This window comes from Aethina tumida, chromosome 5 (genome assembly GCF_024364675.1).
Source record: "Aethina tumida isolate Nest 87 chromosome 5, icAetTumi1.1, whole genome shotgun sequence".
NCBI lineage: Eukaryota > Metazoa > Arthropoda > Insecta > Coleoptera > Nitidulidae > Aethina > Aethina tumida.
This window is the reverse complement of record NC_065439.1, coordinates 3,569,605-3,585,469: the sequence shown is the minus strand read 5'-3', so window position 1 is coordinate 3,585,469 and position 15,865 is coordinate 3,569,605. Positions and strand designations below refer to the sequence as shown.

At 27.4% G+C, this 15,865-nt stretch overlaps 2 protein-coding genes across 2 annotated transcripts in view; one reads left to right on the top strand and one right to left on the bottom strand.

Annotated features, from left to right (window-relative positions):
- LOC109598768 (elongation of very long chain fatty acids protein AAEL008004) overlaps positions 1–2,278 on the bottom strand; it is a 114,570-nt gene extending 112,292 nt beyond the window's left edge. Inside the window, exon 1 of the mRNA XM_049967179.1 lies at positions 2,258–2,278. The gene's annotated coding sequence lies outside the window, so the exon portion shown is untranslated. The remainder of the gene's footprint in view (positions 1–2,257) is intronic.
- Positions 1–15,865, top strand: part of LOC109604502 (uncharacterized) — a 203,173-nt gene that overhangs the window by 71,741 nt on the left and 115,567 nt on the right. The gene's annotated exons all lie outside the window — the stretch shown is intronic.

Genomic DNA, 15,865 nt, shown 5'->3' with positions numbered 1-15,865 from the left:
TACATTATTTTAATTTATTTAAACCATAGGCAACTAATCAGATTTATTTAAATTAAAATTGAGCAACGTTTCGTTTTACATTTATAAACCGTTTAGGGTGAAACATGTCCACGTATTTAGATATGGACTCAATTAAAACCCGGCGCCGATTGTTTTAAACTAAAGTTACGTATCAATATATCAGCCGGTAGTTAAATCCATTCAACAAAAAAAATGTAATTTTGAACAAAACTATAAACAACTCTTTTGTGCCTTTTTTTTGTGGCGATTCAATTAAAAAACTTCTGGAATCAAATGCGAGAATTTTAAAATGAAACAGCGGAATTTAACTATTTTTTTTTTCCAACCTTTTTTTATATCGGTCCAAACCCCAACAATAGGGGTTGAATCATTACGGACTGATTTGGGGCCATTGCTTTTCATCAACTAAAGCAATAAAATTGTACAAAGGAATTTGTTATTAACGTGGCCAAATGGTTTGTGATTTGGTTATTTTATTTATCAACTTTTGCCGACAAAAATAAAACGAGAAAGTTGAAATAAACTTAAAAAATGTGACTTTTTTTAATAATTTTGTAAATTTAAAAATAAATTAATAAAACTGTGAATTTTTATATTTTAAAAATCCCTTTGATTAAAAATTAAATACAAAAATTAAAAAAAAACATGACTCACCTCTTGTATATCTTGTACGTCTTGTATATCTTGTATATCTTGTATATCCATCTTGTATATCTATCTTGTATATCTTGTATATCTTGTATATCTTGTATATCTTGTATATCTTGTATATCTTGTATATCTTGTATATCTTGTATATCTTGTATATCTTGTATATCTTGTATATCTTGTATATCTTGTATATCTTGTATATCTTGTATATCTTGTATATCTTGTATATCTTGTATATCTTGTATATCTTGTATATCTTGTATATCTTGTACATCTTGTATATCTTGTATACATTGTATATCTGGTATATCTTGTAAATCTTGCATATCGTATGTTGCATTGTATATATTGAAGTCAATACGGTTTATATAAAACAATCGTTAAAATATATTTTCTAAAAAAATAAAAATTTTAATTTAAGATGAAGGATTTTTATTAATTATGATTTTTTGTCTGTTCACAATTAATAAATATTTTAATTTGGGTATTTCTTTAGCACCTTAGTACGTCACCAACTCGTAAATCATGTTATTTACTGCGCCCTTAAATTTTACTTCGTCCCTTTAAGTTCCCACTTAAACACAACTTTATAGTTTTTAGTTTTAATTAAAACAATATTAATCGGCCTGCGGTCGGCATAAAGGCCGATAAATGCGTTTCACTCAGCATATGCGTGATGCGAAAAAAGTGCCACATTATAAAGTTGAAGTATTTTATTATTTTTTTAATTCACCAACGATACAATTATCCGGTCATTGGGAATAAAAAAATTTTATCGCCAAATGGGTTTTTTTATCCGCACATAAAACATTAACATAATAAAATGGTAATTTGCCTTTAGAGAGAAAAAAAAAAAATTAATAAATAAATAGACGAAGAGCCCTTAGTCGCGGACAGAAGCCGAAATTCAATCTCCGGGCTCATTGGTATGCACGGATCGAACGTTGAAATCGTTATTTCATCACGGCAACGTGTAAAGAACACCATCAAATGCGAATTTTCGAGTTAACTTATCATTTTAATGGGACCTGGGAGCGTTTTTTTTTTCTTTACGGGGGGGTACATTCCGGGGGAAACTAAATACGCGTGTCTATACATCAAAGATAACGTTATTATCTGACGTTCAAATGATGTGTTCTTATTACAATAATAATGGGAGGGGTGCCGAGATGAATATTATGCTAATGCGTGTAATTTTAACACACATTTTAAAAAGATCTTGTCGTGCCACGAAGTTGATCGTTACGTCGATGATTTATCATGTTATCAGTATCAGTAGCACTATCTGTAGTCTAATACCGAACATTAGAATTAATAAGTGTACCATGTTTAGGCCGTACAGCAGATAACCGGGATCGGCTAACGGCTACAAATTGCTTTGGATGTCTCGAATCATCATAATTAATTTTCAACCTAATGATTTTCCTACGGAGAACATCGTTGGATTTATGGTTTGCGGCGCCATTGCACATAATTTATGTCCAATTACGTTTCAAATTGATTCGCCACTTTGGGTTCATAACAAACATTTAACTATTTATATCCAACTTACACGATTTAATATCATAAACAATTTTTTACTTACCGTTTTTGAAAGTATGTCTCACCTGAAACACAAAAAATATTATTAGCATGATTAATTAATCTGAGGATTTAAAAGTTCATTCCAAAATTCAATATACAAGATATACAAGATATACAAGATATACAAGATATACAAGATATACAAGATATACAAGATATACAAGATATACAAGATATACAAGATATACAAGATATACAAGATATACAAGATATACAAGATATACAAGATATACAAGATATACAAGATATACAAGATATACAAGATATACAAGATATACAAGATATACAAGATATACAAGATATACAAGATATACAAGATATACAAGATATACAAGATATACAAGATATACAAGATATACAAGATATACAAGATATATGACATACAAGACATTATATAAAATGATATTCAAGATATACAAGATATGCAACATATACAATGATGAACATAGAAAACATATACAATTCGTATATTTATTTAGGCGAATATGAATTTCAAAATCATATGTTATTTTCTCTAAATTTGATTAGAAATATGTAACATTTTTTATTATTTCTTTAGCTTTATATAAACAATATCAGATTCAAAATTAAAATTAGAATATTCAGTTTTTAATAAACATGAATTTATCTTCAATAATTATTATGTATTGGATCTTCAAAATTGAAATAAATATGAAATAATTGTTATTATAAAATTAATAAAATATTAAATGTCATTAAAAAATTCAATATTAAAATGGAGTAAAAGGAGTATTTTATGTTTGTTGCAATATTTTTATTCATACATAATGTAAAGCTGCTTAATTAAAAAGTAAAACTTTTTCTATTTATAAAATTCTAGGTACATAAAATAAAAGAAATATTATTTTATTCAAATAAAATAGTTTTCAACATTTTTAACAAAAACATTATACGAAAAAATAAATAATGAAATGTCAACAGTAAAAAAATTCAAAGAGAATTATTATACAAAACTGAGCTTTTAATGAAAATATTAAGTTTAAATTTTAATTAAAATAATGATATTTACATTAATGATGTTCCCAATATTTGTAGATGAAACAATCGTTTGTTAAATAAAAAATGATATTTGGTAAATGAATAATTTGTAATGTGAGTGTTTACAATTTCTACGTGTTGGTTTGTTCACAAACAACAACATAATTATAAACAGTTTGTGTGTGTATGTTTGGTGTAACAAAAATTGAAACATAATAAATTAACAGGTATATTTTCAGGCACTATGTATGGTAATAAATAACTTTCTTTTGTAAATCTCAATTACCTAAATATTATAAAACACTTTTCACATTTAAAAATTATTAATTATTTGTACTATCCTCCAATAAAATAACCTTCATTATTAAGGTTAAGGTTTAAATGGCAAATATAGTACAGTTCTATTTTAAAACCCCCCAATTTGATTCCAGAAGTTGGTTAATTGAATCACCGGCAAAAAGCCAAAAGGAGTTGTTTATCGTTTCATTCAAAATGACAGTTTTGTTGAACGGATTTCACCAGCATCAAATATATTGAAACATAACTTTAAATTTAAACAATTGCCAACGATTTTAATTGTGTCCATATTTAAATACGTGAACATTTTTCACACAAATTTATTTGTTCTGTTTCGACGACTTTCAATTTTAAATCCAAACTAATGTAAATCGAAATGTGTAAATTCATTTTCACAAATATTTTTCACACCATGTGAAGTATTTTAACATAAAATTCATTTTCATTCCTTTCTGCTCCTGTTTTAGGATGATATTTTTATTAATTAATGTTTGTATTTCACTGACAAATATATTTAAGTATATATTATAGTATATTATATTACAGTATACAGTATACAGTATACAGTATACAGTATACAGTATACAGTATACAGTATACAGTATACAGTATACAGTATACAGTATACAGTATACAGCATACAGCATACAGCATACAGCATACAGCATACAGCATACAGCATACAGCATACAGTATACAGTATACAGTATACAGTATACAGTATACAGTATACAGTATACAGTATACAGCATACAGGATACAGTATACAGTATACAGTATACAGTATACAGTATACAGTATACAGTATACAGTATGCAGTATACAGTACACAGTATATAGTACACAGTATACAGTACACAGTACACAGTACACAGTACAGAACACAGTCACAGTACACTGTACATATTATATAGAGTACAGTACACTGTACACATTATATAGAGTACAGTATACACAATAACATTATACAATATACAGTACACAGTATGCATGTATAAAATCAAAGTGTTGAACGGCACAAAATCTTGAATTAATAAGTTTCCTCGCATTATTATGCCTTTGAAAAGAAATATTAAAGTTACGAAACCCCCACGAACAGTTTTATCCGGTTGATGGATTTAGGGAGGGTTGTAACTTAAAAATATTGTGCGAAATGTCGCTCCCAGCGTACCCCGAATGAAGTGGCAGAGGGTGACGTTAAAAAGGGCAATAAACAAAATTTAAAATGTTAACATTACGTCGAATATCTCGAACGTCGTAAATTCCACGTGCAACATTCGGATCCGGACGTGGGAGACAAATAACTTAATTATCTGCGAAAATTAGTATGTGTGTGCAGAAAGAAATAATTCGAGTAATTTATGGGGTTTTTTTGCAAGCATTAAGACCTAATTCATTTGCGAAAACCGCCGTCGAAGAGGGAGGGAGCCCTAATAATCTCACGCAATCTACTTCTACTTAAACAAAGGATTAGCGGGCAACAATGAATGGAAACGGTTCAGTTGATTGATGCAATTTCCAAATCGGACGAGTTCGTCGTTCTCCAACTATCAGAAATTGAATAGACAAAGTTCAGTGTGGTGCAACAGCGAGAAAATAAATCATCGAAACTATTGTGGTGGATTAATTTATTATGGGGGGGGTAGTTCGAACAACTATGTTTAATATGCGCATGACATTAATAAAATTCGAATCGTTTTAGTTTATTTACACGATACTTGAGCTTGTAAATTGATAAATCCGCGTTGGTAAATGGGGCTTAGGCCTAAATCAAACACGGCCATTGTTTTATTGCTTGTAATCCCGATGACAAATATTTTCATTAAAAATTCCGACATCTATTTCCACATGTACTAATGCACATTACTATACGTTGCTCTTTTTCATCAATACCACATTTTTCACCAACTTTTTCAAACCCTTAACATCAATTTCATTCAGTTGAATCTTCTGGACAAGAAAAAAAACAATAATATATACAAATTAAAATTAATTAACGTTAAAATTATATACTGTATACTGTATACTGTATACTGTATACTGTATACTGTATACTGTATACTGTATACTGTATACTGTATACTGTATACTGTATACTGTATACTGTATACTGTATACTGTATACTGTATACTGTATACTGTATACTGTATACTGTATACTGTATACTGTATACTGTATACTGTATACTGTATACTGTATACTGTATACTGTATACTGTATACTGTATACTGTATACTGTATACTGTATACTGTATACTGTATACTGTATACTGTATACTGTATACTGTATACTGTATACTGTATACTGTATACTGTATACTGTATACTGTATACTGTATACTGTATACTGTATACTGTATACTGTATACTGTATACTGTATACTGTATACTGTATACTGTATACTGTATACTGTATACTGTATACTGTATACTGTATACTGTATACTGTATACTGTATACTGTATACTGTATACTGTATACTGTATACTGTATACTGTATACTGTATACTGTATACTGTATACTGTATACTGTATACTGTATACTGTATACTGTATACTGTATACTGTATACTGTATACTGTATACTGTATATAATATGTAGTATACAGTATACAGTACTAATGCACATTACTATACGTTGCTCTTTTTCATGAATACCACATTTTTGACCAACTTTTTCAAACCCTTAACATCAATTTCATTCAGTTGAATCTTCTGGACAAGAAAAAAAACAATAATATATACAAATTAAAATTAATTAACGTTAAAATTATATACTGTATACTGTATACTGTATACTGTATACTGAGGATGGATATTTAATAAACTTATATATTTTGGCAACTCGTGAAGTTAGAAGTGGTATTATGTGGTAGACAAACTCCCTCATAATAGAATATATTACCTTACTCGTGAACGTGAATTGAGCATTTTGAGTATAATTTCACTTGAAACGTTTTATTGTGGCCAACACAAAACACGTAGGACAATGGCCCACTAAAAATTCTAAACACATCTACTTTACCTCTATCGAACTTTAATAATGCCATGATACAGGCAGAGAATGAAACAAAACGAGTGGACGGCCGAAACTTTTGGGGTAACTATTATTAATTCACAAACTAAATTGTACAATTGGGACTAAAAACAACCAGTAATTTTACCCAGTTTCGCCATAAATTCATCAGTTATCCACTTTTATGCACTTTTGTTTCAAAGTATAACTGTTCCGAACGGATTAACTTCCATTAATTATTATTAACTTCGACGGTTGTAATGTGTATGGCCGTTTTATAACCCGCAAGTCGATTTGTTTCGCACCACAACAATATTGTTTTGTTGCAAATCAACGTCTCACTACAATATATTGTAGTCGAAGACAATTATGCCTCTAAATTTAGATATTTTAACTTTATAAGCTTTTAGCAGTGATATTTAATAGCTTCAGACTCTCCTCATCACTTTTGAATTCTGTTCAGGTCATTTTTCTAAGAAGTTATTTATAAAAACATTAGAGTTGTGAAATCTTCTAAATAGATTTCTACAAAATTTAGACTGTTTTAAACATTCTTAAGACTTCTGTTAAAATTCAGACATTTTTTAAAATTCTTAAGAAGTTGTGCATAAAATATGAGAGTTGTGATATTTTCTATATCGAATTTTATAAAGTTTAGACTGTTTTAAGCTTTCTGAAGAGTTTTGTTTAAAATTCAAACATTTTTAAAACTTCTTAAGAAGTTGAATATATAAAAGAGAAGAAAAGAGAGTTGTGACATTTTCTACATAGAATTCTGTAAAGTTTAGACTGTTTTAAACTTTCTTAACAATTTTTTCACTTCTTAATAATTTATTTATAAAATATGAAAGTTGTGAAATTTTCTAAATAGATAACTAAAAAATTTAGACATTTTTAAACTTTCTTAAGAATTCTGTTTAAAATTCAGACATTTTTGATACTTCCAAAGAAGTTATTTATAAAATATGAGAGTTGTAAAATTTTCTAAACAAACTTCTATAAAATTTAGACTGTTTTAAACGTTCTTAAGACTTCTGTTAAAACTCAGACATTTTTTAAACTTCTTAAGAAGTTGTGTATAAAATATGAGAGTTGTGATATTTTCTACATAGAATTTTATATAGATTAGACTGTTTTAAGCTTTCTTAAGAGTTTTGTTTAAAATTCAAATAACTTCTTAAGAAGTTGTATATAAAATATGAGAGTTGTGAAATTTTCTACATAGAATTCTGTAAAGTTTAGACTGTTTTAAACTTTCTTAACAGTTGTGTTTAAAACTCAAACAATTTTTTCACTTATTTAAAATTTATTTATAAAATATGAGAGTTGTGAAATCATCTAAATAGATATATCAAAAATTTAGACATTTTTAAACTTTCTTAAGAGTTCTGTTTAAAAATCAGACATTTTTGAACCTTCCAAAGAAGTTATTTATAAAATATGAGAATTGTGAAATATTCTAAATAGAATTCTATAAAATTTAAACTATATTAAACTTTCTTAAGACTTCTATATAAAATTAAAACAACTTCTTGATATATTATAACTTAAGACGTTGTTATATCATTTTTTATTTAATTTAGATAATTACTAACTTGTGTTTTAGCCCAAAAATGAATTATTCCAAAGTAAATATCAAACAATTCAGCTTCAAAGTTTCATTTATTATATATTAATATGCAATAGACAAATTTAGCAAAATAACACGAGTAAGTATTGTGCTGCAGGCTGAATGTATTAAAACAAATTTCGTATTTAACTCCCGGAACAATGGATATTTACGAAATTTATACTGTTTTACAAATTCGTAGCAAAAGGAGATAAGTTTTAATATGCTTGAGTTTCTAAAGTTTATGAAGTGATACATTTCACAAGCTAATTTTCAAATGTTGTAAGTGTGAGAACGTAATAAACAATGTTTTTAAAACACACAATGTAACATAAGCCCGATAATCCGGAAGTTAATGTGGCAGAATCAAAAAATAATCGAAAAGTTCTTCGACCAGCGAAGTTTTCAATTGGCTGAAACATCGCGGGCAACAAAAATTTGAAATTCAGATAAAAACATATTCATAGCGGCGTCGTTGGTTTTTTCGGGCGTCCAATATGCAAACACATACGCGATTTGCACGACGTCAGTTCTAGTTTCCACCTAGCGTCATAAATAAAACCGGGGGAATCCTGCCGCAATACAAATTTTACATTAGAGAGCTGCACCGACGGCGGCGCAAACCAAATATCTGAGAATATTTAAAATACATGAATTTATCACCCCCCGAGGTTTGCGCTGTTACGAACACACACTTTTAATCAATACCAATTCGGGGTGAAACTAACCGTACGTAATAAAATAACTTAATGATATCATTTCGTCGTAATCAAGATGAATCGGCGAAGTAACATTGTAGAAATGACCGATATCTACGTCAGTTGATGGTCATTATTTATGTGACAATTTAATTTATTAATTATGAGGTCTACACACTGATCTAATGAGCAAAACATGTACAAATGTTGCTGTTGGTTACTGTATAAATTCGGATAAAGTAAAAAGACTAATAATGTGGCCGCATAACAGTATTATTCGATTCGGCTTTTAACGCTACTAGATTAATGGAATATATTTAATAAGGTCGCCAATTGATAAATCAATTGATAACATGTCCATTTAATATTTACTCGCATTAATGGAATTATGATAATTACTCCTGGTCTGTGTTTAAATATTGAAAGGGACCAAAATGAACGTGTTTTTTCCACCTTATTTTTGGTTTAATTAAGTTACTGTCCTATGAAATTCATTAAATATGCACATAAGTCAGTAAATCGAAGAACATGCACAATATGGTGTCGACTAAAGGTGCACGAGCTATCCATAAGATAGGTATTTCAGGAAGTGCTGCATATTGACTGAAAATTGCGAGTTTGATCACAATCGAACGAAAACGGCTCGAAGAGAATGTTTAGAAGCTTCGCAGCAATAAAACCACCTTTTTACATCCACTCATAACCACCGGAAAACATCTGAGATGAAGGAACATTTAAAGCAATGGACTGAAAAAATATAATCAGCTCCCTGTTTTAAATGTTAGATGCAGGAAGTGCCATTCAAATTATTTTTTCAGGCAATCTATCTCTTAGATTTAGTCTCTTCACATATAAAAAATTGGCTAGACTTATAATAAATATATTTATTCAAATTATTCTTGTTTTAAATGTTAGGCTATAGTTTTATAAAGCTTAAAAAGCCCAGATTTTATAGAAATCTATTTAGAAAATTTCACAACTATCATATTTTATAAATAACTTCTTTGGAAGTATCAAAGATGTGTGAATTTTAAACAGAACTCTTAAGAAAGTTTAAAATGTCTAAATTTTATGGAAATCTATTTAGAAAATTTCACAATTCTCATACTTTATAAATAATTTCTTTAGAAGTATCAAATATGTCTGAATTTTAAACAGAACTCTCAATAAAAGTTTAAAAATGTCTAAATTATATAGAAATCTATTTAGAAAATTACATAACTCTCATATTTTATAAATAACTTCTTTGGAAGTATCACAAATGTCTAAAACTCTTAAGAAAGTTTAAAATTGTCTAAATTTTATAGAAATCTCTTTAAAAGATTTCACAACTGTTATATTTTATAAATGAATTCTTTGGAAGTATAAAAAATGGCTGAATTTAAAACGGAACTCTTAAGAAAGTATAAAGCAGTCTAAATTTTATAGAAAACTATTTAGAAGATTTCACGGCTCTCACATTTTATAAATAACTTCTTTAGAAGTATCAAAGGTGCATGAATTTTAAACAGAACTCTTAAGAAAGTTTAAAACTATTTAAATTTTATAGAAACCTATTTAGAAGATTTCACAACTGTCATATTTTATAAATAACTTCTATATAAGTGTCAAAAATGCCTGAAATTTAAACAGAACTCTTAAGAAAGCTTAAAACAATCTAAACATTATAAAATTCTATGTAGAAAATATCACAACTCTCATATTTTATACACAACTTCTTAAGAAGTTCAAAAATTGTCTAAGTTTTACACATATTTTATAAATAACTTCTATATAAGTGTCAAAAATGCCTGAAATTTAAACAGAACTCTTAAGAAAGTTTAAAACAGTAAACTTTATAAAATTATATGTAGAAAACCTTACAACTCCCATATTTTATACACAACTTCTTAGAAAGTTTAAAAAATGTCTTAATTTTAAACAAAACTGTTAAGAAAGTTTAAAACAGTCTAAACTTTATAAAATTCTATGTAGAAAACCTCACAACTCTCATATTTTATACACAACTTCTTAGAAAGTTTAAAAAATGTCTTAATTTTAAACAAAACTGTTAAGAAAGTTTAAAACAGTCTAAACTTTATAAAATTCTATGTAGAAAACATCACAACTCTCATATTTTATACACAACTTGTTAAGAAATCCAAAAAAATGTCTGAATTTTAAACAGAACTCTTAAGAAAGTTTAGAACAGTCCAAACTTTATAAAATTATATGTTCCTACATAGAAGATCACAATTCTGATATTTTATTCACAACTTGTTAAGAATTTTAAGCAGAACTCTTTGGAAAGTTTAAAACAGTCTAAACTTTACAGAATCAGTAGAAAATTTCACAACTGTCATATTTTATAAATAACTTCTATATAAGTGTCAAAAATGCCTGAAATTTAAACAGAACTCTTAAGAAAGCTTAAAACAATCTAAACATTATAAAATTCTATGTAGAAAATATCACAACTCTCATATTTTATACACAACTTCTTAAGAAGTTCAAAATTTGTCTAAGTTTTACACATATTTTATAAATAACTTCTATATAAGTGTCAAAAATGCCTGAAATTTAAACAGAACTCTTAAGAAAGTTTAAAACAGTAAACTTTATAAAATTATATGTAGAAAACATCACAACTCTCATATTTTATACACAACTTGTTAAGAAATCCAAAAAAATGTCTGAATTTTAAACAGAACTCTTAAGAAAGTTTAGAACAGTCCAAACTTTATAAAATTCTATGTTCCTACATAGAAGATCACAATTCTGATATTTTATTCACAACTTGTTAAGAATTTTAAGCAGAACTCTTTGGAAAGTTTAAAACAGTCTAAACTTTACAGAATCAGTAGAAAATTTCACAACTCTCATATTTTATATAAAACTTCTTGTGAAGTCCAAAAAATGTCTGAATTTTATACAGAAATCTTAAAAAAGTTTAGAACAGTCTAAACTTCACAGAATTCTATTTAGAAACTTTCAAAACTATATTTTATATAGAACTTCTTGAAATATAGAATATTTTATTTTAATTTAAACAGTATTTAAGTTCTTAAAAAACTGATTTATTATAGACATTGTAATATTTTGTGTTTAACCTCACGACTTTTTGTAAAAGTCTCCTCATTCAAGCAAGTTAAAAAAGGCAGTGAATCCGCGGTTAACATCGACCGATTGACGGTTCTCGCCTTTATTTTTTGCCCTCGCCCTTTGTCAAACGACCTGATAACGCCGATTGATGGAAGCACGGCGTTCATGTTGTACCGACCATTCGAGAACACACACACACACACACAAAAAACAAAATGGGAACGCCATAAAGCGCGATGAAACAATTTCGTTCGTATTTCCACAATTATGTGTGTTTCATTTTTGCGCTGCGTTTAGCGATGATTGGTTTTCCTTTCTCGCAGCGACCCGGAGTCGTGCGTCGACCGGAGCATTTACGTGGAGATATGGGACGAAATAAATATCGGTGCCGGGGATGGGGATGGGAGAGCCGTTCCTTCGCGTTGCTGTTTCTGTTTTTGAGCTCGTCTCGCACTGACTCTTGGTCGGTCGAATCTCGTACGTCCCGATAAATAAGGAATGGCTTTCGTAAAGGGTGGCGAAAATCCACCGCCAGGGGCGCACTCACTTTTATACAGAACTCAACAAATTCACCACTGTATTAATTTATAAATTAAAAATATAATTTTAATATATTAATAATTATTTACTTTGTTTTAGGTTTGTAAAAAAACTATTTGGTGAGTTTTTATATTTAGAAATTAGATTAGTACACCCCCTAAACAATTACCCTCTATTAAACAATTAAAATAATTAAGTTGTGACAGTTTAAAGTTGTGATAATGTAAAATTCAATACAAAAGACATAAATTAATTGGGGCTGGAACTTAATGGCTTCTTAGAATGTAAGTGTCAACAAATGTAATTTTAAACACATTACCATTACACCTTTTATTGTTAGCTTTATCGCAATTGCGTAGTTTTCAGTTTTTACTGAAAGAAATCTGAATCAACAACGATAAATTATAAGTGAAAATTTTACGACCCTTTTCCACCCCCGGTTACAATTAGTGACAGATAAGTTCAAGGACTAAAAAAATGGGATCAATATTACTATTGTGACTACAATGTATAAATATTTATATATTATTATTATTATTATTATTTGTCGTTATTGATAGATTCAGTAAATAGGTATAATCATTGTAATTATTATTCGTTATTATTCAGCCTTCCATAACGAATATGTATGGTGGAATAAAGGAAGCGACAACATTAGATGATTGAAAACAGTGTATTTGTTTAAATCCGGGTCCGAAGCCAAACTACAAACACGCACAAACATCTAAATAATTTCCGGTAATTTATTAAACCCTATTGATTTATCAGCTCATCCGTTTGTTACTCTAATGGCCCAAATAGCCAAAATTATAAATAATTTATTATTACCATTACAACAATAAATCCCGAATATTTAAAATTTATGAATATACGGATTGTTGGGAATAAAGTGGCAATAAAAGTTCATTAGGCGTAAATAATGGGCCGTTATTAAAGTATCAATTAACCTGACACGTCTAATATCCTGGTAATGTGGAAAGATGAAAGGGATAAGGGAACTAAATCGATAAAAACAATCTGATCTGTTAAAGAAAAATTCTCCCGATCTCAAAATTGATACCATCTGGATTAATCGGGCCAATAGTTTTTATTTCGGCCCAGCTTAAGCCCTTATTAGATGTGGATGAGTGGATGTTTTAGGTGATAGAAAATAACACCATTTGTCAGAAGATATATATCAAATTAAAATGTAAATAAATAAATATTTTATTCATAAATTATAAATTTTAAATTACTGATTTTGTCAGAATATAGGTCATAAACATTATAACTTGTCAAAATTTGAGAATAAAATATTGTAACACACAGGAATTTTTACATTTGACAATATTTAACAATTGACAATTTAACAGTTTTAAAAATTCATATTTTTTGTAATTAGTAAAATCATAAAATGTTGAAAGTTACTATTAAATATTTGATAATTTATGATTTTTTAAAATTTATAGTTTTACGTTTGACAATATTTAATTATTGACAATTTAACAGTTTTAAGAATTCATAATTTTTGTAATAAATAATATTATAAAATGTTAAAAATTACTATTAAATATTTGAAAATTTATGATTTTTTTAAATTTAGTGTTACATTTGACAATAATGACCAATTGACAATTTAATAGTTTTAAGTATTCATAATTTATGTATTTAATAAAATTATAAGTCGTTGAAAAGTAATATTAAATATTTGACAAATTATAAATTTATAATTTTACATTTGACAATATTTAACAATTGACAATTTAACAGTTTTAATAATTCAGAATTTTTGTAATGAATAATATTATAAAATGTTGAAAATTACTATTAAATATGTGACAATTTATGATTTTTTAAAATTTATAGTTTTACATTTGACAATACATAACAATTCACAATTTAATAGTTTTAAGAATTCATAATTTTTATAATTAATAAAATTATAAGTCCTTGAAAAATAGTATTAAATATTTGACAATTTATTAGGTTTTAAAATGTATAGTTTTACATTTGACAATATTTAACAATTGACAATTTGACAATTTTAAGAATTCATAATTTTTATAATGAACAATATTATAAAATGTTAAAAATTACAATTAAATATTTGACAATTTATAATTTTTTAAAATTTATAGTTTTACATTTGACAATATTTAACAATTAACAATTTGTCAATTTTAAGAATTCATAATTGTTGTAAAAAATAAAATTGTAAGACGTTGAAAAGTAGTATTAAATATTTGACAATTCATAAATTTTTTAAATGTATAGTTTTACATTTGACAATATTTAACAATTGACAATTTGACAATTTTAAGAATTCATAATTTTTATAATGAACAATATTATAAAATGTTAAAAATTATAATTAAACATTTGACAATTTATAATTTTTTAAAATTTATAGTTTTACATTTGACAATATTTAACAATTGACAATTTGTCAATTCTAAGAATTCATAATTGTTGTAAAAAATAAAATTGTAAGACGTTGAAAAGTAGTATTAAATATTTGACAATTCATATATTTTTAAAATGTATAGTTTTACATTTGACAATAATTAACAATTGACAATTTAACAGTTTTAAAAATTCATATTTTTTGTACTTAATAAAATTATAAGACCTTGAAAAGTAGTATTAAATATTTGACAATTTATTAGATTTTAAAATTTATAGTTTTACATTTGACAATATTTAACAATTGACAATTTCAATAGATGAAAATAAGTATTCTCAGTTATTGTAATTTAAAATATTCACAAAATATAATAATTTATACTTCTGTAAGACTGGAAAAACAAAAAATAAGTGGTTGCTTTATCATTAAACACAATTGAAAAGTGATAATGTGTTTAAAATTACGTTTACGCACTCGTACGTAATAAAAAAGTCAGAGCACAGATAAAGGATAATAAATAGATTGGGTTACAGGATCATTAAGCGATTCTAATTAATTAGCTAGAGCAGCTAATATACTAAGTACGTGTTGGGGATGAAAGGATTCAACAAACAAATCGATAAAAAGCAATCTGATCCAAATTAATGTGCCGTGCTGAGTTAATTCACCTTCCGGTATAATTCCCAATTACCAGATAAAATAAATACGTAAAGGAAATTATACTTTTGCATTAATGTAAATTTGCTCCCTAATTTGGCGGGGTTTGTCGAAAAACTTAACGGAATTAAAATGGCGGACTTCAGACGCACGCTTAAGTAAATTACACGAGAAACCCCGAGTCAATATTGTACCGTAGTCGTTGCATTTCGAAAGTAAACACCGGACGAAAAAATGCAGCCGGAATTTTCAGCATCTTCTCGCATATTGATTTTCAATTTGGTTGCATTAATATTTTGCTTGCCGAGTTAAGTCAAGTGTGTATTTA